Consider the following 26688-nt stretch of genomic DNA (forward strand, 5'->3'; position numbering starts at 1 on the left):
TTGGAGGTTCTTCCCTTTCATCACTTTAAGTATAGCATGCCACTCCCTTCTGGCTTGTAGAGTTTCTGCTGAGAAATCAGCTGTTAACCTTATGGGAGTTCCCTTGTATGTTATTTGTCATTTTGCCCTTGTTGCTTCCAATAATTTTTCTTTGTTTTTAATTTTTTGCCAATTTGATTACTATGTGTCTCGACATGTTTCTCCTTGGGTTTATCCTGTATGGGGCTCTGTGCTTCCTGGACTTGGGTGGCTATTTCCTTTCCCATGTTTGGGAAGTTTTCAACTATAATCTCTTCAAATATTTTCTCTGGTCCTTTCTCTCTCTCTTCTCCTTCTGGGACCCCTATAATGCAAATGTTGTTGTGTTTAATGTTGTCCCAGAGGTCTTTTAGGCTGTCTTCATTTATTTTCATTCTTTTTTCTTTATTCTGTTCCGCAGCAGTGAATTCCACCATTCTGTCTTCCAGGTCAATTATCCATTCTTCTGCCTCAGTTATTCTGCTGTTGATTCCTTCTAGTGTAGTTTTCATTTCAATTATTGTATTGTTCATCTCTGTTTGTTCGTTCTTTAATTCTTCTAGGTCTTTGTTAAACATTTCTTGCATCTTCTTGATCTTTGCCTCCATTCTTTTTCCGAGGTCCTGTATCATCTTCACTATCATTATTCTGAATTCTTTATCTGGAAGGTTGCCTATCTCCACTTCATTTAGTTGTTTTTCTGGGGTTTTATCTTGTTCCTTCATCTGTTATGTAGCCCTCTGCCTTTTCATCTTGTCTATATTTCTGTGAATGTGGTTTTTGTTCCACAGCCTGCAGGACTGTACTTCTTGCTTCTGCTGTCTTCCCTCTGGTGGATGAGGCTATCTAAGAGGCTTATGCAAGTTTCCTGTTGGGAGGGACTGGTGGTAGGTAGAGCTGACTATTGCTCTGGTGGACAGAGCTCAGTAAAACTTTAATCCACTTGACTGCTGATGAGTGGGGCTGGGTTCCCTCCCTGTTGGTTGTTTGGCCTGAGGCAACCCAACACTGGAGCCTAGCTGGGCTCTTTGGTGGGGCTAATGGTGGACTCTGGGAGGGCTCACACCAAGGAGTACTTCCCAGAACTTCTGTTGCCAGTGTCCTTGTCCCCACGGTGAGCCACAGCCACCTCCTGCCTTTGCAGGAGACCCCCCCAACACTAGTAGGTAGGTTTGGTTCAGTCTCCCCTGGGGTCACTGCTCCTTCCCCTGGGTCCCAATGCGCACACTACTTTGTGTGTGTCCTCCAAGAATGGAGTCTCTGTTTCCCCCAGTTCTGTTGAAGTCCTGCAATCAAATCCCCATAGCCTTCAGAGTCTGATTCTCTAGTAATTCCTCCTCCCGTTGCCAGACCCCGAGGTTGGGAAGCCTGACGTGGCACTCAGAACCTTCACTCCAGTTGGTGGACTTCTTTGGTCTAAGTGTTCTCCAGTCTGTGTCACCCATGCAGCAGTTATGGGATTTGATTTTACTGTGATTGCACCTCTCCTACCATCTCATTGTGGCTTCTCCTTTGTCTTTGGATGTGGATCTTCTTTATCCATTCATCTGTCGATGGACACTTATCTTTTTTGGTGAGTTCCAGTGTCTTCCTATCGATCATTGTCCAGCAGCTAGTTGTGATTCTGGTGTTCTCACAAGAGGGAGTGCTGTAAATAAATTTTATTGGAACACAGAAACACCATTTCTTTATGTCTTTTCTATGGCTGCTTTCCTACCACACCAGCTGAGTTGAGTAGTTGGGGCAGAGACTGTTTGGCCCACAAAGCCTAAAATATTTACTCTCTGGCCCTTTATTTAAAAAAAAAAGCCAATCCTTGCTCTAAAGAGTACAAAGAAGTAGTAAAGAATTTTGGGTCATAGAAAGTATACAAGAATATTATAATTCAGGTTCTTAGTAGAAATAAATGTATTTATGATGTGTCACTCCGTACCTAAAATGTCTCAGCATTAGGAGGAATCTTAGAAAACACTAAATCCAACTCCCTACTAACAGGAATGCAGCTAGAAAATTTTGCTTTGTTCTTTGTGAGGAGGTTAAGCTGGTGAGTAAAGTGAAAAGAGTAAACAGCTAACTGAGGGAATGATTTGCCTATTTATGAGAACTGAGGAAGCAGCCAACATATAAACAAGTATAACTGTGACATAAAGAGAACCAACACTGCTCTGCTGGCATTTGCTATATTAATAATAAATCATTCTTTAGTCCTAATTTATTTCAATAGGGCTAGTAGCTGGCAATATGTTCTCAAATTTGAGCTATTCTGGACAAGTAAAAGCAATAAAACTTAGTTTCTTTTATGTTATAATCCATAAATGTATGTTAATTAATGTTCTCCTTCCTCCAGACACTCTGCATAGTAAGTTTACTGTTTTTTGTTTTAACAAAAAAATGAACTTCTCTTCTCCATCTTTTATATCTGGAAGTCATTCTATAATTGCACAGGATGAAGTCACTCTATGATTCCACTATAATTCCACTCTATAATTCCTTCAGTTCCAAGGAAATGAAGGTCTCACTGGTAGAAGGGTAAAAATCTCAATTGCCAAAGATGACAAGTTGCCATGTATGTGAAAATCCTGGAGCCATGAAATATGTCTAGCTTTGGGAAAATATTGAAATTCGGAGAAATTTGTATTGCACGATTCCTTCTGTAGCTTTTTTCACTGTCACTTACTGACCTAAATTGTTTGTGTACATAAGGTAGATATAGATATAGATGTAGATATAGATATAGGTATATACCCACACACATACACACACACACACACACACACACCCCTTGGTTAGCTCCTAAAATATTTTTAGCATAATACTTTAAGAGGAAAAGTTATTTTTGACAAGAATTACAAATTCACTAGTTGAGTTTATTTGTGTAGATTTTCAATTTTTATTACAAATAGAATTATAAAGTGAATTAAGCTAATGAACATCTCTTAGTAGGCTGGTAAGTCATTCACAGAAAAAGAGTTAGAAAAAAAAAAGAATGAATTCATTGATTAAAACCCTTGCAATATAGAAAAGTCCGTCTCTTTCTGGAGTCAGTAACTAACTACTTCTTCTGTCCATGCTTTATTATATCACCTTACTGAGTTCTGAAAAGTCAACATTTCTCAATTATCCAATATATTTTTCTTAATTTCAGGTATTACCACGAACTTGATTAGTTCTTCAAAGGGTTAACTGAGATGGAAAACTGTAAGGTAGATATGCAGCAGAAGAAACAGAGGTTGCTTTGTGTGGAGACTTATGCTAAATCTTACTCCGCTCTTTTGGACCAGTACCTCTAAGATGTGCTGCGTTTGTGCCACAGGTTCTAAAAGTGATATTCCTTTGGAAATCCAGGTAAATGTGGTCTTAGTGCTATCATCATTTAAATAAAAGCTGTTTTCAAATAACCAAGCTGCCATGATGTCAAACAGGGAATCTACGGTGATAAGTCAGAAGATGGAAGAATGGTGCCAATTGTCACCGAATAAATGAAAAAATTTTCTAGGAGCTAGACCTTGGGCTGCCTTATATGTTAATGAACTCTTTAATCCAGCAAATGTTCAAGCGTGATGATTTTTGCCAGAGATGTAGAGATGCCAATACTGAGGAACAAACTTGACCAGATGACTTAATGTCTTTCAACTAACTCTAATATTCCATAGTTTTATGTTATTGAGTTTCAATTCTTGGGACAAATAAATATTTAGCCATATGCATTCAAGTACAAAATAATAGAAAGTAAACACCTTATGAAACACAAATAATTTGGTTGTCAACAAAGACACAGATTCTCCTAATGTGTTGGTTTTATCTGGATTATTCAATATAAATGTGTTAGAACAACACACTATCTGATTCAGATGTTATGAAAACTTTGGTTATAATATTGACCTATAGGTAATTGAAATGTATAATCTGTACAATATTGATTGAAGGTAAACCTAGATAGCATAGTCACCATCAAATATTCATTTAATAAGTAACTGTTGCATGTTTCTATATGCCAGCATTTTGCTAGGCTCTGGGAATCCAATGGTAAATGATAAAGATGTAGTGTTATGGATCATATAGTCTAGTAGAATATTCCATATGATAAAGAACTTAACAAACAAGTGAATAAGAATAAGTGTAAACTTGGATAAATGTCAAGAAGGAGAGCAACATTGTGCTAATATTAAAAATAATTGAGTGTTCAGATGCCACTTCAGAGTATTTTGGAAAGGCCTCTCTGAGGAAGTGAGATCTACAAGATGCAATCATAGGAAAGGGGTGGGGGGGCGGAGGCAAGCACTACAGGCTGAAGGAACAGAATGTGCTAAAAACCCGAGGTGGGAGGTGTTGAGGTATTGAAAAAAGACCAGCAGAGTTGCAGGGTTGGAGTCTGGTAAGCAAGGTAAGCAAGGGCAAGATGGACAAAAGATGAGATTGGAGTCATAGGCATGAACCAGGTGATACAGAGCCTTGGAAAAAGTTTGAAATACAAGACCATAGAAAAATTTAAAGCAGAGGATCTATATGATCTGAATTACATTTTAAGAAGGTATCTCTTGCAACTGCTGAAATGAAATGTGAGGGAACAGAAACAGCAGAAAGACAGAGATGGTTAGAAAGCTGTTGCAGCAATCCAAGTGAGCACTGGTCAAGTCTTGGACTCAGGTAAAAAAGAAGAGATAAAAAGAAGTAGAAAGATATAATATTTAGTCTAGAGACAGACTCAATATGATGTGTATGGAGGGTGATGGAAAGAAAAGAAGGTCTATTGTTTTTGAATACCTTAATAGGCTCCTAAAGTGTTAATTTTTTTGTTTCGTCATTTATTTATTTATTTTTACATGGCCATGTTCTTAGTTATGCAGAATTTTTTCCTGTTTCTACTTCATACTTTTTTCTTTGTTTTGTTTTTGGCTTTTGATATAGCTTAATATTTTATTAGACAGAGAAGTTCTGTGTTTCATTAATTTACTTTTTGACTTGTTGAAGATAGTATGACAATATCTATAACTATATTGCTTTTGGAGTTTTATTAGATTTTGATTTTATGAAACTAATTGCATAATGTCATCAGAAAGGGGTTGTACATTCTGCCTGAATAGTGTGAAGGTTTTGTTCATAGTAGTCCGCTTCCACCTGACTTGTCTACTGAGAAAATTATTCCAATATTTTATATCTCTTCTTTATCTTTCATAGTATTTCACAAGTTTTACAACTGAAATATATTGTTTCGTATTCCACATGTGAGGCTGTCCAGTGGCTATCCATTTGTACTCTTGTTAATATAGAGTGGCCAAAAAGTGACTTAGGTTTTAAGTAAAAATAAAAGACACATTTTTCATTTTCACCAAGAACCTTACTGAACAACGTATTAACCCTTTTTTTCTTAACATCTTTATTGGAGCATAATTGCGTTACAATGGTGTGTTAGTTTCTGCTTTATAACAAAGTGAATCAGCTATACATATCCACATATCCCCATATCTCCTCCCTCTTGCGACTCCTGCCCACCCTCCCAATCCCACCCCTCTAGGTGGTCACAAAACACAGAGCTGATCTTGTGCTATGTGGCTGCTTCCCACTAGCTATCTATTTTATATTTGTAGTGTATATATGTCCATGCCACTCTCTCACTTTCTCACAGCTTACCCTTCCCCCTCCCCATGTCCTCAAGTCCATTCTCTATGTCTATGTCTTTATTCCTGTCCTGCCCCTACGTTCTTCAGAACCTTGTTTTTTTAATTCCATATATATGTGCTAGCGTATGATATTTGCTTTTCTCTATCTGACTTACTTCACTCTGTATGACAGACTGTAGGTCCATCCACCTCACTACAAATAACTCAATTTTGTTTCTTTATATGGCTGAGTAATATTCCATTGTATATATGCACCATATCTTCTTTATCCATTCATCTGTCGATGGACACTTAGGTTGCTTCCATGTCCTGGCTATTTTAGACAGAGCTGCAGTGAACATTGTGGTACATGACTCTTTTTGAATTATGGTTTTCTCAGGGTACATGCCCAGTAGTGGGATTGCTGGGTCATATGGTAGTTCTATTTTTAGTTTTTTAAGGAACATCCATACTGTTCTCCATAGTGGCTATATCAATTTATATTCCCACCAACAGTGCAAGAGGGTTCCCTTTTCTCACAGCCTCTCCAACATTTATTGTTTGTAGATTTTTTGACGATGGCCATTCTGAATGGTGTGAGGTGGTACCTCATTGTAGTTTTCATTTGCATTTCTCTAATGATTAATGATGTTGATCATCCTTTCATGTGTTTGATGGCAATCTATATATCTTCATTGGAGAAATGTCTATTTAGATCTTCTGCCCATTTTTGGATTGGCTTGTTTGTTTTTTTGATATTGAGCTTCATGAGCTGCTTGTAAATTTTGAAGATTAATCCATTGGCACTTGCTTCATTTGCAAATATTTTCTCCCAATCTGAGGGTTGTCTTTTCATCTTGTTTATGGTTTCCTTTGCTGTGCAAAAGCTTTTAACTTTCATTAGTTCCCATTTGTTTATTTTTGTTTTTATTTCCCTTTCTCTAGGAGGTGGGTCAAAAAGGATCTTGCTGTGATTTATGTCATAGAGTGTTCTGCCTATGTTTTCCTCTAAGAGTTTTATAGTGTCTGGCCTTACATTTAGGTCTTTAATCCATTTTGAGTTTATTTTTGTGTATGGTGTTAGGGAGTGTTCTAATTTCATTCTTTTACATGTAGCTCTCCAGTTTTCCCACCACCACTTGGTGAAGAGGCAGTCTTTTCTCTGTTGTATATTCTTGCATCCTTTATCAAAGATAAGGTGACCATACATGTGTGGGTTTATCTCTGGGCTTTCTATCCTGTTCCATTGACCTATATTTCTGTCTTTGTGCCAGGACCATACTGTCTTGATTACTGTAGCTTTGTAGTTTAGTCTGAAGTGTGTGAGCCTGATTCCTCTAGCTCCGTTTTTTTTTTCTCAGATTGCTTTGGCTGTTTGGTGTCTTTTGTGTTTCCATACAAATTGTGAAACTTTTTGTTCTAATTCTGAAAAATGCCAGTGGTAGTTTGATAGGGATTACATTGAATCTGTAGATTGCTTTGGGTAGTAGAGTCATTTTCACAATGTTGATTCTTCCAATCCAAGAACATGGTTTATCTCTCCATCTATTTGTATCATCCTTAATTTCTTTCATCACTGTCTTATAGTTTTCTCCATACAGTTCTTTTGTCTCCTTAGGTAGGTTTATTCCTAGGTATTTTATTATTTTTGTTGCAACGGTAAATCAGAGTGTTTCCTTAATTTCTCTTTCAGATTTTTCATCATTAGTGTATAGGAATGCAAGAGACTTCTGTGCATTAATTTTGTATCCTGCAACTTTACCAAATTCTTTGAGTAGCTCTAGTAGTTTTCTGGTAGCATCTTTAGGATTCTCTATGTATAGTATCATGTCATCTGCAAAGTGGCAGCTTTAGTTCTTCTTTTCTGATTTGGATTCATTTTATTTCTTTTTCTTCTCTGATTGCTGTGGCCAAAACTTCCAAATCTATGTTGAATAATAGTGGTGAGAGTGGGCAACCTTGTCTTCCCCCTGATCTTAGTGGAAATGGTTTCAGTTTTTCACCATTGAGAACAATATGGGCTGTGGGTTTGTCATATATGGCCTTTATTATGTAGAGGTAACTTCCCTCTATACTTACTTTCTGGAGAGTTTTTATCATAAATGGGTGTTGAATTTTGTAAAAAGCTTTTTCTGCATCTATTGAGATGATCATATGGTTTTTATCTTTCAATTTGTTAATATGGTTTATCACATTGATTGATTTGCATATCTTGAAGAATTCTTGCATTCCTGGGATAAACCCCACTTAATCATGGTGCATGATCATTTTAACATGCTGTTGGATTCTGTTTGCTAGTATTTTGTTGAGAACTTTTGTTCATCAGTGATATTGGCCTGTAGCTTTCTTTCTTTGTGACATCTTTGTCTGGTTTTGGTAACAGGGTTATGGTGGCCTCATAGAATGATTTTGGGAGTGTTCCTCTCTCTCCTATATTTTGGAAGAGTTTGAGAATGATAGGTGTTAGCTCTTCTCTAAATGTTTGACAGAATTCACCTGTGAAGCCATCTGGTCCTGGACTTTTGTTTGTTGGAAGATATTTGATCACAGTCTCAATTTCAGTGCTTGGGATTGGTCTGTTCATATTTTCTATTTCTTCCTGGTTCAGTCTCAGAAGGGTGTGCTTTTCTAAGAATTTGTCCATTTCTTCCAGGTTGTCCATTTTATTGGCATAGAGTTGCTTGTAGTAATCTCTCATGATCCTTTGTATTTCTGCAGTGTCAGTCGTTACTTCTCCTTTTTCATTTCTAATGCTGTTCATTTGAGTCTTCTCCCTTTTTTTCTTGATGAGTCTGGCTAATGGTTTATCAATTTTGCTTATCTTCTCAAAGAACCACCTTTTAGTTTTATTGATGTTTGCTATTGTTTCGTTCAATTCTTTTTCATTTATTTCTGATCTGTTCTTTATGATTTCTTTCCTTCTGCTAATTTTGGGGTTTTTTTGTTCTTCTTTCTCTAATTGCTTTAGGTGTAAGGTTAGGTTGGTTATTTGAGATGTTTCTTGTTTCTTGAGGTAGGATTGTATAAACTTTCCTCTTAGAACTGCTTTTGCTGCATCCCATAGGTTTTGAGTTGTCATGTTTTCATTGTCATTTGTTTCTAGGTATTTTTTTTATTTCCCCTTTGATTTCTTCAGTGATCTCTTGGTTATTAAGTAGTGTATTGTTTAGCCTACATATGTTTGTATTTTTTACAGACTTTTTCCTATAATTGACATCTAGTCTCATAGTGTTGTTGTCGGAAAAGATACTTGATATGATTTCCATTTTCTTAAGTTTACTAAGGCTTGATTTGTGACTCAGGATACGATCTGTCCTGGAGAATGTTCCATAAGCACTTGAGAAGAAAGTGTATTCTGTTGTTTTTGGATGGAATGTCCTATAAATATCAATTAAGTCCATCTTGTTTAATGTATCATTTGAAGCATGTGTTTCCATATTTATTTTCATTTTGGATGATCTGTCCATTGGTGAATGTGGGGTGTTAAACGCCCCTACTATGATTGTGTTACTGTCAATTTCTCCTTTTATGACTGTTAGCATTGGCCTTATATTTTGAGGTACTCCTATATTTGGTGCATAAATATTTACAATCGTTATATCTTCTTCTTGGATTGATCCCTTGATCATTATGTAGTGTCCTTCTTTCTCTCTTGTAATAGTCTTTATGTTAAAGTCTATTTTGTCTGATATGAGAATTGCTACTCCAACTTTCTTTTGATTTCCATTTGCGTGGAATATCTTTTTCCATCCCCTCACTTTCAGTCTGTATGTGTCCCTAGGTCTGAAGTGGGTCTCTTGAACACAGCATATGTATGGGTCTTGTTTTTGTATCCATTCAGCCAGTCTATGTCTTTTGGTTGGAGCATTTAATCCATTTACATTTAAGGTAATTATTGATATATATTTTCCTAATACCATTTTCTTAATTGTTTTGGGTTTGTTATTGTAGGTCTTTTCCTTCCCTTGTGTTTCCTGCCTAGAGAAGTTCCTTTAGCATTTGTTGTAAAGCTGATTTGGTGGTGCTGAATTCTCTTAACTTTTGCTTGTCTGTAAAGGTTTTAATTTCTCCATCAAATCTGAATAAGATCCCTGCTGGGTAGAGTAATCTTGGTTGTAGGTTTTTCCCTTTCATCACTTTAAATATGTCCTGCCACTCCATTCTGGCTTGTAGATTTTCTGCTGAAAGATCAGCTTTTAACCTTATGGGGATTCCCTTTTATGTTACTGGTTCTTTTTCCCTTGCTGCTTTTAATATTTATTCTTTGTATTTAATTTTTGATTGGTTGATTAATATGTGTCATGGCCTGTTTCTCCTTGGCTTTATCCTGTATGGGACTCTGCACTTTCTGGTGTTGATTGACTATTTCCTTTCACATATTATGGAACTTTTCAGCTATAATTTCTACAAATATTTTCTCAGACCCTTTCTTTTTCTCTTCTTCTTCTGGAACCCCTATAATTCGAATGTTGGTGCATTTAATGTTGTCCGAGCAGTCTGTGAGACCATCCTCAACTCTTTTCATTCTTTTTTCTTCATTCTCCTCTGTGGTAGTTATTTCCACTGTTTTATCTTCCAGGTCAGTTATCTGTTCTTCTGCCTCAGTTATTCTGCTATTGATTCCTTCTAGAGTATTTTTAGTTTCATTTATTTTGCTGTTCATCATTGTTTGTTTGCTCTTTAGTTCTTCTATGTCCTTGTTAAACATTTCTTGTATTTTCTCCATTGTATTTCCAAGATTTTGGATCATCTTTACTTTCATTACTCTGAATTCTTTTTTAGGTAGACTGCCTATTTCCTTCCTCTACATTTGTTTGGTCTGGTGGGTTTTACCTTGCTCCTTCATCTGCTGTGTGTTTTTCTGTCTTCTTATTTTGCCTAATTTACTGTATTTGGGGTCTCCTTTTTACAAGCTGAGGTTCATAATTCCCATTGTTTGTGGTGTCTTCCCCCAGTGGCTAAGGTTGGTTCAGTGTGTTGTGTAGGCTTCCTGGTGGAGGGGACCTGTGCCTGTGTTCTGGTTGATGAGGCTGGATCTTTTCTTTCTGGTGGGCAGGACCGCATCCAGTGGTGTGTTTTGGGGTGTCTGTGACCTTATTATGATATTAGGCAGCCTCTCTGCTAATGGGTGGGGTTGTGTTCCTGTCTTGCTAGTTGTTTTGCATAGGTTGTCCAACACTGTAACTTGCTGGTCATGTAGTGGAGCTGGGCCTTAGCATTGAGATGGAGATCTCTGGGAGATCTTTCGCTGTTTGATATTACATGAGGTCCGGAGTTCTCTGGTGGATCAATGTCCTGAACTTGGCTCTCCCACCTCAGAGGCACAGGCCTGATAGTTGACCGGAGCACAAAGATCCTGTCAGCCACACGGCTCAAAAGGAAAGGGAGAAGAAAGGAAGAAAGGAAGAAAGAAAGAAAGAAAGAAAAGAAAGAAAGAAAGAAACAAAGATACAAAGAAAGAAAGAAACAAAGAAAGAAAGAGAAAGAAAGAAGAAAGAAGGAAAGAAAGAAAGAAAAGAAAGTTATTAAAATAAAAGATAATTATTAAAAATTAAAAAATAAAAAGTAGTAAGAAAAAGAAAGAAGAAAGCAACCAAACCAAAAAACAAATCCACCAATGATAATAAGTGCTAAAAACTATACTAAAAAAAAAAAAAAAAACGGACAGATAGAACCCTAGGACAAACAGTTAAAGCAAAGCTATACATACAAAATCACACAAAGAAGCATACACATACACACTCACAAAAAGAGAAAAAAGAAAAAGAAAATCTATGTATAAAAAAACAAAGGAAGAGAGCAACCAAATCAATAAACAAATCTACAATTGATAATAAACTCTAAATACTAAACTAAGATAAACAGAAAACCAGAAACAAATTAGATGCAGAAAGCAAACCCCAAGTCTACAGTTGCTCCCAAAGTCCACCACCTCAATTTTGGGATGATTAGAGGGCATCTGTTCCCTGTCCAGACAGGAGGGGGTTAAAGGAGCAGCTGATGTGAGGGCTCTGGCTCACTCAGGCCAAGGGAGGGAGGGGTATGGAATGAGGGGCAAGCCTGCGGCGGCAGACGCTGACATGACGTTGCACCAACGTTGTGCCTGAGGTTGGCTGTGTGCTCTCCCAGGGAAGTTATCCCTGTATCACGGGACCCTGGCAGTGGTGGGCTGCCCAGACTCCCAGGAGGGGAGGTGTTGATAGTGACCTGTGCTTGCACACAAGCTTCTTGGTGGCTGCAGTAGCAGCCTTAGCATCTCATGCCCATCTCTCTTGTTCGCGCCTATAGCCATGGCTCACGCCCATCTCTGGAGCTCCTTTAGGCAGTGCTCTGAATCCCCTCTCCTCACGCACCCTGAAACAATGGTCTCTTGCCTCTTAGGCAGTTCCAGACTTTTCCCCAGACTCCCTCCCAGCCAGCTGTGGTGCACTAGCCCCCTTCAGGCTGTGTTCACGCAGCCAACCCCAGTCCTCTTCCTGAGATCTGACCTCCGAAGCCTGAGCCTCAGCTCCCAGCCCCCACCTGTTGCAGCAGGTGAGCAGACAAGCGTCTCAGTCTGGTGAGTGCTGGTTGGCACCGATCCTCTGTGCAGGAATCTATCCACTTTGCCCTCTGCACCCCTGTTGCTGTGCTTTCTTCCGTGCCTCCGAAGTTCCCCCCCCTCCACCCTCTGTCTCCATCAGTGAAGGGGCTTCCTAGTGTATGGAAACTTTTCCTCCTTCTCTGCTCCTTCCCAGAGGGGCGTTTCCTGTCCCTGTTCTTTTGTCTCCATTTTTTCTGTTTTCTTTTGCCATACCCAGGTACATGGGGAGTTTCTTGACTTTTGGGAAGTCTGAGGTCTTCTGCCAGCTTTCAGTAAGTGTTCTGTAGGAGTTGTTCCTCATGTAGATGTATTTCTGATGTTTGTGGGGAGGAAGGTGATATCCACGTCTTACTCCTCTGTCATCTTGAAGGTCTCTTGAACAATGTATTCACTTTTTTGTTCCACTACCTTCTGCTATTTTCCAGGCAACGTCATAATTCCATCTTCACAAATTTTTTTATCTTTTTGAGCAAAGAACTATTCCAGGTGCCTTTTACAGTCTTCCAGGGAATTGAAATATTTTCCATTAAAAGAATTTTGTAAAGACTGAAATAAATGGAAATTTGAAGGTGCAATGTCTGGTGAATATGGCGGATGAATCAGAACTTCCCAGCCAAGCTGTAACAGTTTTCACCTCATCATCAAAGAAATATGAGGTATTGCATTATCCTGATGGAAGATTATGTGTTTTCTGTTGACTAATTCCGGACACTTTTCATCTAATGCTGCTTTCATTTGGTCTAATTGGGAGCAGTACTTGTTGGAATTAATCGTTTGGTTTTCTAGAAGGAGCTCATAACAGAGGACTCCCTTCCAATCCCACAATATACATAACAAAACACCACCTTTGGATGAAGACCGGCCTTTGATGTGGTTGGTGTTGGTTCATTTCACTTGCCCCACAATCTCTTCCATTCCACGTTATTGTACAGTATCCACTTTCCATTGCATGCCACAATTTGTTTTAAAAACAGAATACTTTCATTACTTTTTTTTTTTTTTTTTTTTTTTGCGGTACACGGGCCTCTCACTGTTGTGGCCTCTCCTGTTGTGGAGCACAAGCTCCGGACGCACAGGCTCAGCGGCCATGGCTCACGGGCCTAGCCGCTCCACGGCATGTGGGATCTTCCCGGACCGGGGCATGAACCCGTGTCCCCTGCATCGGCAGGCAGACTCTCAACCACTGCACCACCAGGGAAGCCCTCATTACGTTTAAGTAGAGAATCACATGCGGAAATACAGTCAAGAAGGTTTTTTTCTCTTAACTTTTGTGGAATCCAAACATCAAAGCGGTTAACATAACCAAGCTGTGCAAATGATTTTCAACACTTGATTTGGATATTTTGAGTATGTTGGCTATCTCCCACGTGGTATAACGTTGCTTGTTCTCAATTAATGTCTCGATTGGATCGTTATCATCTTTAACTGGTCTACCTGACCATGGAGCATCGTCCAGCGAGAAATCTCCAGCATGAAATTTTGCACACCATTTTTGACACATTTGATCAATCACAGCACCTTCTCCATACACTGCACAAATCTCTTTTTGTATTTCAGTTGCTTTTTTACCTTTCTTGAAGTAATAAAGCATAATATACCAAAAATATTGCTTTTTTTCTTCCATCTTCAATATTAAAATGGCTACACAAAAATTCACCAATTTTGATAAGTTTTTTTTAAGTGCACACTGATATGATGACTGTCACAGTACCATCTAACAAATTGTTTTGAATGAAGTTAAAGGCAACTAAATGCTACTAGAGCCATCTTACAGAAAAAAATGAATGAAACTTTTGGGCAACCCAATACTATAAAGAGCCTTTTAATTTTAAATGGTTGGAAATGGAAAAACAAAATGTGATGTAGCTATGCAATGGAATACTATCCTACAATAAAATAAATGAAGTACCAGGGAATTCATAAAACTCAGCAACAATTCAACTCAATTCAAAAATGGGCAAAGGCTTTAAAGACATTTCTCCAAAGAAGATATACAAATGGCCAGTAGGAACATGAAAAGATGCTTGAACTCACTAAATGCAGTTCAGAATATCTTCTTAAACTCTGAAACTTAAATTTATAATACTTACCATACAAATCATGGTTTAATGACAATGATGTACTATAGCTTGATCTTACTTTACTGCATTATATTCATTATGCTTATTGCATATTTTCTTGTCTCTTCAATTGGATTATAAGTACATTTTTTCTTTTTTCTACATCCTTCATGTTATCAACAGCTTCTTTTTTTTCGAGTTATATTTATAAGTGTACCACTTTGTTTCTGTGCTTTATTGTAATTTCTCTTAATTTAGAAATTCATCTTTCTCTTCCATTTGAACATCGTTCCCAGTTTTCCCTTTCAAAGTTAGATCTACCTGAGAAATTATTTTCTCATAATGAGAAGTCCCATCACTTTGCTATTTCTCCTGACTTCTCTCTCCAAGGTTGTTTGGAGATGTTGTTCCTTGGAAAAGAAGAATTGTGATTATTCTGTGTGACTCCAGAAGACAGAATGAAAATTAATTGTGAGAAGTGAGAGGAAGAAAGATCATAACTCAGTTTGTGGAGGACCTTGCTAATAACTGCAACTATGTGGTGGTCTCTGGAAGTGCCCAGGTAGGAGCTGCCCATTTATCAGCTCCTGGAGAAGGAATGCCAACATTGCAGTGTCATGTCTTAGAAGAATGATTCCTTCCAGATTTTTCCTGACTCTAAGAGTCCATCATTCAAAGATGATTTTTTTCAACTCCCCCTCCCCCACCCCATCTTCTTCTCTAGAGTCTATGCAAAAATTTAAATAAAAGAAAATATAAGATAAAATAAAATAAAACGTCTCTGGCATAGCCACCAAATTAACATTCAGGATAATTGCATTTCTCCTCTCTGACCCCTCTTTGACTTTGTACTTTGCAGTGGTGGACTTTGTTTCCACCTTTCCAACATGTGCATCCCTTTCTGTTATTACTAGTGCGGTCAGCTCCCAGCACTACAATTAGTCTTAGCTGCATTCTCCAAATCTCATTTTTTATTTTCTATTTTTTTTTTTACATTTAGCATGAACTGACATGGAGAAATAAATTGCCACATTGGCATTGAGAGACTAACAGGAAGTCTTGCCTTATTCCCATAATTCCTCAAATTTATTTTCCCATCTATCATTTTATTAAGTTGAAATACAATTTCTTACATATCTTTACTACTCAGTTGAAATACCACATTGTGTCATACTTTTGTATTGGGAAAAGAATCCTAGTTTGTCAGGTTAAAGGCTTTTCCTTGATTTAAACCATCTGAATACACTTTCTGCATCCCGTTTTGCTATAATCAGCTTTCACAAGAGTCAGCCATGTTCCATACCTCTGAGAATACTATACTATGTTCAGTGTCTTAATATAAACTCTGCTGTTCTAGCCAGAATTTAAGTGTGATTAAAGCTCAAGTGTGATTAAATTCTTAATCTGATGCCTAATAGCACATAACAAAAAAGACAGTAGACCTTCTACCCAAATACTAGAAGGTGTAGGAGTAAGATTGAAGTAGGTTTAAGATTGACTCCTTTGAGAGAAGCATTATTACTGTGTTGAACTTAAATACATGAAAGGTTTCAAAGGTGGAAATTATATGCTCTTGCAAAGATTTAATGTGTGGTGTGAGAGAGCATATATGGCCTAGGATAATCCAAATGAGCTCAGAGAAGGTACTTGCCCATTCACTATCAGAATGACCTCATTGTTAACTAGCCACATAGGATCTGCCCTGGATGTTAAATGTTAGAATCATAAAGGCCTTCATGGCTAATGTCACATTTGATTGTTATTGCTAATACATAGTTTGTGGAATCATTCACGCTCTTTATCAGCCTAGTATTTCCAGGATGAAGGATATCATGCATGCAAAATGCCAATGCAGTAACAGGTACACTATAGGCACTTAAAACAAGCCAGGCCCTTCTCCCTCTTACCCCTGAACCCACTCACTAGCTTTCTATTTTTGCCTAAGCTCTTCAGCAATAAAAAATATACCTGGGCAATAAATAATATACATCCTGCCATTTCCATTCTTTAAAGGTGGAAATCCGGAATTGGGCCTCTTTCTTTCAATAGGCTTATCCTGCATTATCTGTTTGAAGACAGAGCCTCTGAAGGGGCTCTCAAGACAAAAGTACTACGTCAGCCTTTTATATGGTCTTCAAAAATCATTAAACCTGGAAAAATCTATTTGGCCTATCATGTTTACATTTGTCTCACTCATATCTTGCCAGGTTACTTCCTTTCTTGGGAGTTAAATTTCCTTTCCTCTATTCCCTTAATGTTTCCACGTTGAGTGAAAAAAAGTAACATATACATGACACCACCCCTATCATTTGTACACTCAGACACACATTTGCACATCTATCTGTAGATTTACAAAGATTATTTTACACTCGATTTCTTTTATTCTCTTGCTAAATCAGCATGTTAATTTATTTTCAAGGCTACTTATATGATTGAATAGATGAAAGCTTGAGAAAAAGTTTTGATTGTTTTGTACATGTTGGCAGAGGGCAGGGAGGCTATAATCAGCCTTGAAGGAAGCTAATGTCACCATACATACTAGCTCACCACAATCTCCCATTTCTATTCTCATGATGGCTGCAAATCTTGGTGAAGTCTAGTCTTTTTTTTTCCCCTAGGAGGGAGAAGACTTGAAACTGCACTCCTGAGCTGAGAGGATAAATGGCTGCTAAATTATCTCAAGGAATGTAACAGCAACATTCAAAATGATCCATCATTTTGAATAAGTTGTTTTCTCCTCTCACTCTAGTCCAGTGGGGAAGATGCGTAACATCTTGGAAAGGGGAAAAATACAGGAGTACTTTGGGGGAATTTTTTTAGCAAATATAGTGAAGAGTGAAGTCTGGGAATATAACAATGAGCCAAAATAATAAGTGAGAGCAGTTGCTGAGGAGGGTGTGAGGTGAAGAGGAGGTGGACGTCTAAACTCCGGCAGGTACATATGCATATCAGCACCTCCCCTTCTTTCTCCCTTTACTTTTACCCTGAGAGGAGAAAGACTGAACATTGGAAGAAGTCTGGGAAAAGAGATGTGAGAAGGAGAGACCAAAATCCCAATCGTCTACTCTAGTCCTTGTATCTATGGGTCATTGGGAACCTTGAGCACATAAGCCAAGCAACTTTCTGAACCTTCTTTAGGGTCTTAATTTTCTTTTTCTCAAAAGAGAAATCTTTGTGCATCTCTTTTACCTCATTTTTTTCTGATTTTCTCTTTATTTCCCCAAAACTCCTGTGTACTTTTCATCTGCTATAGGGTCCCTCTTGGGATACCCCACCCAGGTCCCCTGCCATCCTCTGCTAATGCCCAAAGCTCCAAATGACCTCTTCCTTTCAGAGTTCATTACAACTAACACCCAAATTCAGAATGCAGTTCATTTCATTTATGTAGGTATTCAACTAAATCAATTCACATGAAATTATAAAAAATGGAATTTAATGATTCCTGAGTTTCTACTTTTATAATCTAAATGAAATACTAATTGATGGTCTGAGTCTAGAATAGACGTTTGGAGGGAAGGCTTTTCCCAAAGTTCTGGTCTCTTCCTACCTCTACCCCTCCCATTTAATGAACCATCTTTGGAATGGTTCAGCTTTACTTTATCTGCTCACCTTTTTGAGCCCTGGTAAATATTTCTGTATCCCATTGGACTTAGAAACAATTGTAGGGGTAGGCACATTTTCATATAGGCAAATCACAAATCCAAAAATGGAGAATTTCCTTTTTTAATACCAAGATCTGGCTATTAATTTACTCACACATTACAGAGCACAACTTTTAAAGATGGTAGGAAGTTTATCATACACGTTTAATAAATATTCTTTATTTATACTGATAGAAATTCACAAAAGAGCCTAGCAGGTTTTTAAATAATAGTTAAATAAAAATAACCAAGAGCCATTGACTTCTTGCCTCTTTATCTCACTGTACAAATGTCTGATTTTAATTTTATTCTTTAAACGTATTTTAACTCTCAAAACTGCAGTTTATGGTAAATAATACTATAGACACTCAAATATGTTATGTATGTTAATATATTGACAACCACACCTATTGTTTATTATTGTCAGGTGAACAGAGTTTTGTGCAGTCCTCAGAATAATGCTTTTTCTGTCATCACTCTGCATCTATGTAAGCTTAGTGTAATATGTCATAGATTAGAAAAAACTCTAATTCCACATTAGTTTCTTTCTTTCTTTTTTTTTTTTAAATTCACACCTGCACATCTCTGCAGCACATGTCTACAGAGCTCATTTAAAAACCAAGCAGCCTCAAGCACATATGTTTGGTTCATGCTCTGCTCCAGCTTCAGAAGTCACTCATATGCAAAAACACATGAATATGGGAAATGCTATGTATTACTGGTAGATTTGGAAATCATTAGAAAAAAGGCCTTTATATATAGCAAGATGTTAAAATGAAGTTCTTTGAAACTCATTGTTTAGGCTGAGTTTCCAAAATGTCAGAGACAAAAGAATGGTGGCAAATTCTGAATTAATAGTCCAAAGTGAGATGATGAACCATCTTCCTAGGATTTGCAGAGGAGGCTTGAAAATACTGGTTTTATGACCCTTGGCTGACCATATACCTTTAGCCTATAAAGGGGGACACAGAGGCCTAGAGACGGAAAGTTGGGAATTCGAAAAGGCTTTCCCTAGAGAGATGCTCAAATCAAGTCATGTGTATTCACCATCTTCACCCTTCCAAAAGTGGAAGGTAGGAAGGGTGGGGCTTCATCCTCCCTTTACTAGTGTGAGGAACTTCAGTGGGACCAATCAGAGAGTTTAAGTAACTTTCCTGTAGTTTGAGGAACAGTGAACTTCTGTCTGACACAGACTTGAGGATTGAGCAGGAGGCCATGTCTGAAGCTTCTTGCTTGCATAAGAAGCAAAAAGGGAAGTAGCTGCAGCAGGGACAGCCTGCATGCCCAGAGTTTGATTAGCTAAAGATCTGTGAATGTTTCCCATGGATCTAGTGTGGACTCTCTAGAGGAACTTGCTTGGAGTAGTCTTTGATGCACCTTGAGAGAGTTGTTTGGAAGAGCTAGGAGATCTCAGCCAACAGGCCTGAGGCTAATGGAGGACTAAAGTTGCCAGCTTGGGGAGATGCATTTGTACTATAGTGGGAGCTTCAGGGGGAGATTCCTGGAAATTGAGAAGAGGGAGTGTCTGAGCAATCCACAAAGCACCTGATGAGAGGAGCCAGCACTAAACTACCACAGCTAGATGAAACCTGGGGCAGATTACAAGGGTACCAGTACAGTAACACCTTTTCTATACAACCATGTTATACACACACACACACACACACACACACACACACACACACACACACCTCTTCCTCCAAAGGATCCAGGAATCACAGCTAATGTTTATTTTTTTAAGGGGATAAGTATTTTTTTTAAATAGGCTTTATTTTAGAGCAATTTTAGGTTCACAGCAGTATTGAGCAATTTCCCACTTACTCCCTGCCCCACACATGCAAAGCCTTCCTCATTATCAATATCCCCCACCAGAGTGGTACATTTATTATAATTGTTGAAGTTACATCGACTAATCATTATCGCCCAAAGTCCATAGATTACATTAAATTTCAATCTTGGTATTGTATATTCTATGGGTTTGGGTAAATTTATAATGATATGCATCCACCATCATAGTATCAGTATACAGAGTAGTTTCATTGTCCTAAAAGTCCTCTGCTCTGCCCAGTCATCCTTCCCTTCTACCAATCCCTGGCAAGCACTGCTTTTATTTTTTTTACTGTCACCACAATTTTTCCTTTTCTAGAATGTCACATCGTTGGAATCAGACAGTATGTATCCTTTAAAGATTGACTTCTTTCACTTAATAATTGCATTTATGTCTCCTCCATGTTTTTTCATGGCTTGATATTTACTTCCTTTTAGCTCTGAATAATATTCTATTGTCTGGATGTACCTTAGTTTATTTATCCATTCACCTACTGAATAACATCTTGGTTGCTTTCAAGTTTTGGCAATTATGAATAAAGTTTCCATAAACATCTTCGTGCAGGTTTTTGTGTGGACATAAGTTCTCAGCTACTTTGGTTAAATATCGAGTGTGGTTGCTGGATCAAATGGTAAGAGTATGTTTAGTTTTATGAGAAACCACCGAACTGTCTTCCAAAGTGACTGTGCCATTTTGCATTCCCACCAGCAATGAGTGAGAGTGTCTGCTGCCCCACATCCTTGCCAGCATTAGACTTCTTGTCAGTATTCTGGATTTTGGCCACTCTAATAGATGTGTAGTAGTATCTTGTTATTGTTTTAGCTTGCGTTTCCCTGATGACATATGATGTGGAACATCTTTCAATAAGTTTATCTGTCATCTGTATATCTTCTTTGATGAGGTGTCTGTTAAGGTCTTTGCCCATTTTTTTATATTGGAATTCTTTTTTTCTTATTGTTGAGTTTTAGGAATTCTTTGTATGTAACAGTCCTTTATCAGATATGTCCTTTGCAGACATTTTCTCCCAGTCTGTGGTTTGTCTTCTCATTTTTTTGACAGTGTCATTCATAGAGCAGAATTTTTTTTTTATTGAAGTATAGTTTTTACAGTATAGTAAGATCTTCTTGATCTTAATGGGAAAGCATCGAGTTTCTAATCATTAAATATGATGTTAGCTGTTGGTTTTTTGTAGATATTCTTTATTAAGTTGAGGAAATTTCCCGTTATTCCTAGTTTACTGAGAGTTTTTATCATGAATGGGTATTGGAGCTAATGACTTTTTAACTCATGAGATAATATGAGACATACAGTATTATAATAAATGACTGACTTTTACAAAGCATATGTGCCTTAGAAAACCTGTTATTTAAATAGGTAAATCATGTAAATTGGTTAGAAAACATATGAAACAATGGTTGTATTTTCACATCCACCACACCACATGGGATGTTTTGAAAACAGAAAACCTTACACAATATCTTAGATTTTAAACAGTAAATAATGGGAATACAACAGATTCTTCTGCCTGTCAATTCTCCTGCCAAAAATCAGAATTAGTAATGTACATTCATTTCCTTAATCCTTATAAAAAGTATCATGCAATATTTTTAATGGAATATCTATTTTTTGAGAAAGTCTTCTTCTGTATATTTGAGTGCACTAAAACCATTTACATTGGTTATACTTGGCGGAAACTAGAGGAGAGAATGATGTAAAAGTCCTTGGGAAAATATCAGATAAAGCATGTTGTGTGCTTCTTCTTGCTCTAGTTTTCTTTAGTGTGCCTACCTCTTAGTTGCACAAGAACTATCTCCACCCCGTCAGTAAATGACTTTTGTTGCATGAAATGCAAGTAGTTTCCACTGCCTCTGAGAGAGTAATTTTTTATTCAACTATTACTAATTTGGGTTATCTAATTCAATTATGTTTGATTGGGCCCTGCTCACTGATGAGTCAATTGAGAATCACACCATCAATATGTGCCAGACGTTATAGCAAATGTTTTAAAATTGTTACAATAGTATGATTATTAAGACTGGATAATTATTCAGTTCATTTTAGGACAGTTCTATTGTTTTGATAATTTTAGTGTTTATACTTCAGTATAAAGGATCTTCCATTCATCTGCTTTTAAGTCTCTGGATGGCTTAATTGGGAAATATCCTAAAGTGTTTTTTTTACAGTAATCTTTAAAAAAAAAATTCAACTATTGTTCTTTGTTACTTCTTAGCCTTGTCAGATTTTTTTCTGCTGCATACTAAAATAAAATCTGGAAGTGAAAAATATCGTTGAGACCAAGATTTTGCAGTTACTAGTTAAAATTTTTTGTATTCATAAAAAGACTTGTTCTCAATAATGGAACTTATAAGTTGTTTCAATTATATTATTATGAAATAATTTCACTATAATAATACATATTTATCAGTTTTACTTATAGATATTTGTATAAATTTTATTTTGAAAAGGTCCCACTGCTCTCAAAATTTTTTGAAAATTATTGATCTACATCAAGAGTTGAGTAAACACTTTCAAAAATCATTTGCATTATAACACTCTGGGCTTGGGATTAAATAAATTATTTATATTTTAGTAAAAATAGTTAATTCTGGTATTGCATTTATAACCTATTAATTTAAACACATGGATTTAGGTTTATGTTAATAATGTCTACAAAAATATGTTTGCTAAACATTTTTATAAAGCAGACAATATTATAGAAGATAAAGTATTTTCAAGGCCTTTGCTATTGTCTGTTTACATACAAATAGAAAATGTTTATTAGATATGATTCTCACCTGTTCATTAAAACAGTTCCAGGAATCTGATATTCAGACATAATAATAAAGGAACAAATCAAATACAGGAATAATCAGAGTGATGAAATCAGAATTTCTGTGTTGTTAGATAAATTATTTGTCAGCCAATCCAAGCACCCAATTGGTGATTGAACACCTATTATGCTAGCTACAGGACTCGTTGTGCAATACAAATAATTATAAGAAGTGGTCTTTGCTCTCAGTGAGCTTAGATGTGGGAAGTAAGGTATAAACATATGAGATTTAACTAAAAATATTTAGTTAAAAATATTTAAATCAGTTGAAAAGATTGCTAAAAACAATGGCTCAAGAGAGTATATTACCAAATGCCAAAATAATTAATTAAACAATCTGTCCTTTTCAGAGGAAGCTACTCAATCCATCCCGTAGATTGTTATATGGAGGAGAGTCCCATATACATTCTTTAAAACCTGCAGAACATCCATTTTGATAGTTCAACTTAGCTTTCTCTTAAGTTAGGTATTTTGGTGACATTTCTTATGTAGGGCATTCCTTGAGATACACTACAATACACATTTTGGTAAGTTAAATCATAATCTATGCATTGTTAAGGATACCATTAGCTTCTCAGATGCAAGGTCTCTTTTGGTTCATGTGACAAGAGCTAGGAAAATCTGACTAATATAGGAGAAACAGGAAGAAAATACTTCAGTTGAAATTTTCTAATTTTTGTGGATTACAGGTTGAATCTAAGTTTTTTTCATATTTTTTTCCATTGTGGTTTATTATAGGATATTGAATATAGTTCCCTGTGCTATACAGTAAGACCTTGTTGTTTAACTATTTTATAGTTTGTAACTGCTAATCCCAAACTCCTGATTTATCCTTCCCCCACCCCATTTCCCCTTTGGTAACCATAAGTTTGTTTTCTATTTCTGTGAGTCTGTTTCTGTTTTGTAAATAAGTTCATTTGTATCATATTTTGGATTCCATATGTAAGTGATATCATATGGTATTTGCCTTTGTCTGGCTTACTTCACTTAGTATGATAATCTCTAGGTCCATCCATGTTGCTTCAAATGGCATTATTTTATTCTTTTTTTATGGCTGAGTACTATTTCACTGTATATCTTCTTTATCCATTCATCTGTTGATGGACATTTAGGTTGCTTCCATGTCTTGGCTATTGTAAATAGTGCTGCTATGAGCATTGGGGTGCATGTATCTTTTTGAATTAGAGTTTTCTATGAATAACTGCCCAGGAGTGGGATTGCTGGATCATATGGCAACTCTTCTTTTAAGGAACCTCCATACTGTTTTCTATAGTGGCTGTACCAACTTACAGTCCTACCAACAGTGTAGGAGGGTTCCCTTTTCTCCATACCTTCTCCAGCATTTTTTATTGGTAGACTTTTTAATGATGGCCCTTCTGACCAATGTGAGGTTATACCTCATTGTAGTTTTGATTTGTGTTTCTCTAATAATTAGTGATGTTGAGCACCTTCTCATTGCCTGTTGGCCATCTGTATGTCTTCTTTGGAGAAATGTCTATTTAGATCCCCTGCCCTTTTTTTTTTTTTTTTTTTTTTTTTTTTTTTGCAGTACACGGGCCTCTCACTGTTGTGGCCTCTCCCGTTGCGGAGTAACAGGCTCCAAATGCGCAGGCTCAGCAACCATGGCTCACGGGCCTAGCCACTCCGCGGCATGTGGGATCTTCCCGGACCAGGGCACGAACCCATGTCCCCTGCATTGGCAGGCAGACTCTCAACCACTGTGCCACCAGGGAAGCCCCCCTGCCCATTTTTAATTGGGCTTTTTTTTTTGTTACTGAGTTGGTTGAGCTGTTTGTATAGTTTGGAAATTAAGCCCTTGTTGGTCGCATCATTTGAAAATATTTTCTCCCAGTCCATAGGTTATCTTTTCATTTTGTTTATGGTTTCCTTTGCTGTGCAAAAGCTTATAAGTTTGATTAGGTCCCATTTGTTTATTTTTGCTTTTATTTCTATTGCCTTGGAAGACTGAATCTAAGTTTTTTAGAAATGATAGTGATGTTAGTGGTGGAATGGGGAGGATATTTATTCCTTTTAGTCAAGGATTTTTGAGCTCTGGTTCATCCCATCTCCTTGCTCTCGTTTATTAATTAATTAAGATGAAATAGCCTCTTCTTCCCTTTTTCTCCTCCCCTTTTTCCATCAACCCCACCAAAAAGAAAGTTCTCTGACTCTTGGAGTAAGTTCCTATTGCCACTACTTTCTATTCTGTGTTAATTTCTCCTCCAAAGAATTTGAGACTAGGACTCAAGCTCTTTCTCTCTTTTTCTCTTCAGATATCAGTATCTTGTGTAATCTTCTATAGTATGACATATTCTATTGTATTGGACATGACATGACTATTTTACTTCAGTGCAAGGGAATCTGAGGGTTGAAACTAAAATTGAATCAAATAAGTTATAGTTATACATTATCCAATTACATTATCCATTATCCAAGTCTATCTCCTGAGCTTTGCAAGCTAAATATCTAGTCACAACCATGCCCTCCTCTCTATTTTGTTCAATAAATAACTTTATTGTGAATCTACTTCTACTCCACATTTCCAACATTTCGGCTCTCTGTATTAAGAAATTTAAGAAATTATCCTTCAAAATACACATAGTACTATGTAATCTTAGATGTGTAAAGGAGAGATTGTCTAGACATCTCTTTAAATATAAAAAGGGATGACAGCTTTACTTCTTCTTTTCTGAATTGGATTCCTTTTATTTCTTTTTCTTCTCTGATTGCTGTGGCTAAAACTTCCAAAACAATGTTGAATAATAGTAGTGAGAGTGGGCAAACTTGTCTTGTTCCTGATCTTAGTAGAAATGGTTTCAGTTTTTCACCATTGAGGACGATGTTGGCTGTGGGTTTGTCATATATGGCCTTTATTATGTTGAGGTAAGTTCCCTCTACGCCTACTTTCTGGAGGGTTTTTATCAAAAATCTACAAACAATAAATGCTGGAGAGGGTGTGGAGAAAAGGGAACTCTCTTGCACTGTTGGTGGAAATGTAAATTGATACAGCCACTATGGAGAACAGTATGGAGGTTCCTTAAAAAACTAAAAATAGAAGTACCATACGACCCAGCAATCCCACTACTGGGCATATACCCTGAGAAAACCATAATTCAAAAAGACACATGTACCACAATGTTCATTGCAGCTCTATTTACAATAGCCAGGACATGGAATCAACCTAAATGTCCATCGACAGATGAATGGATAAAGAATATGTGGCACATATATACAATGGAATATTTTTCAGCCATAAAAAGAAACAAAATTGAGTTATTTGTATTGAGGTGGATGGACCTAGAGTCTGTCATACAGAGTGAAGTAAGTCAGAAAGAGAAAAACAAATACCGTATGCTAACACATATATATGGAATTAAAAAAACAAAAAGGTCATGAAGAACCTAGGGTCAGGATGGGAATAAACACACAGACCTACTAGAGAATGGACTTGAGGACACAGGGAGTGGAAAGGGTAAGCTGGGGCAAATTGAAAGAGTGGCATGGACATATATACACTACCAAATGTAAAATAGATAGCTAGTGGGAAGCAGTCGCATAGCATGGGGAGATCAGCTCGGTGCTTTGTGACCACCTAGAGGGGTGGGATAGAGAGGGTGGGAGGGAGGGAGATGCAAGAGGGAAGAGATATGGGGATATATGTATATGTATAGCTGATTCACTTTGTTATAAAGCAGAAACTAACACACCATTGTAAAGCAGTTATACTCCAATAAAGATGTTAAAAAAACAAAGGATAAGAAAATTCAGACTCAGAGATAATAATCACAAGAAAGTGCAGTACTGAGATTCAGCAAAAAGTCACCTGACTCCAAATTTAATGCTTATACTTACTAACTCCTTTTGTCACCAATACACTAGCATTTTCTTTCCCTATAGTATTAAATTGTACAAATTCCAATAATTAATACAGAAAGACTTCACTATTCTAGCCTGTAGTAAGATTTTCAGGCATCTGGTACTGAATCAAACAGTCTGGTGTTTTATTATTTTATCAGGTAATAGAAAATTAAAACCAGATGTGACTAGCCTTGCTGTAAAACCTGTTAAAAAACAGATTTTCTTGATCTCATAGTAGGTTATTCTGAGATTATACCTCAAAACTTATGA

This window comes from Mesoplodon densirostris, chromosome 5 (assembly GCF_025265405.1).
Source record: "Mesoplodon densirostris isolate mMesDen1 chromosome 5, mMesDen1 primary haplotype, whole genome shotgun sequence".
NCBI lineage: Eukaryota > Metazoa > Chordata > Mammalia > Artiodactyla > Ziphiidae > Mesoplodon > Mesoplodon densirostris.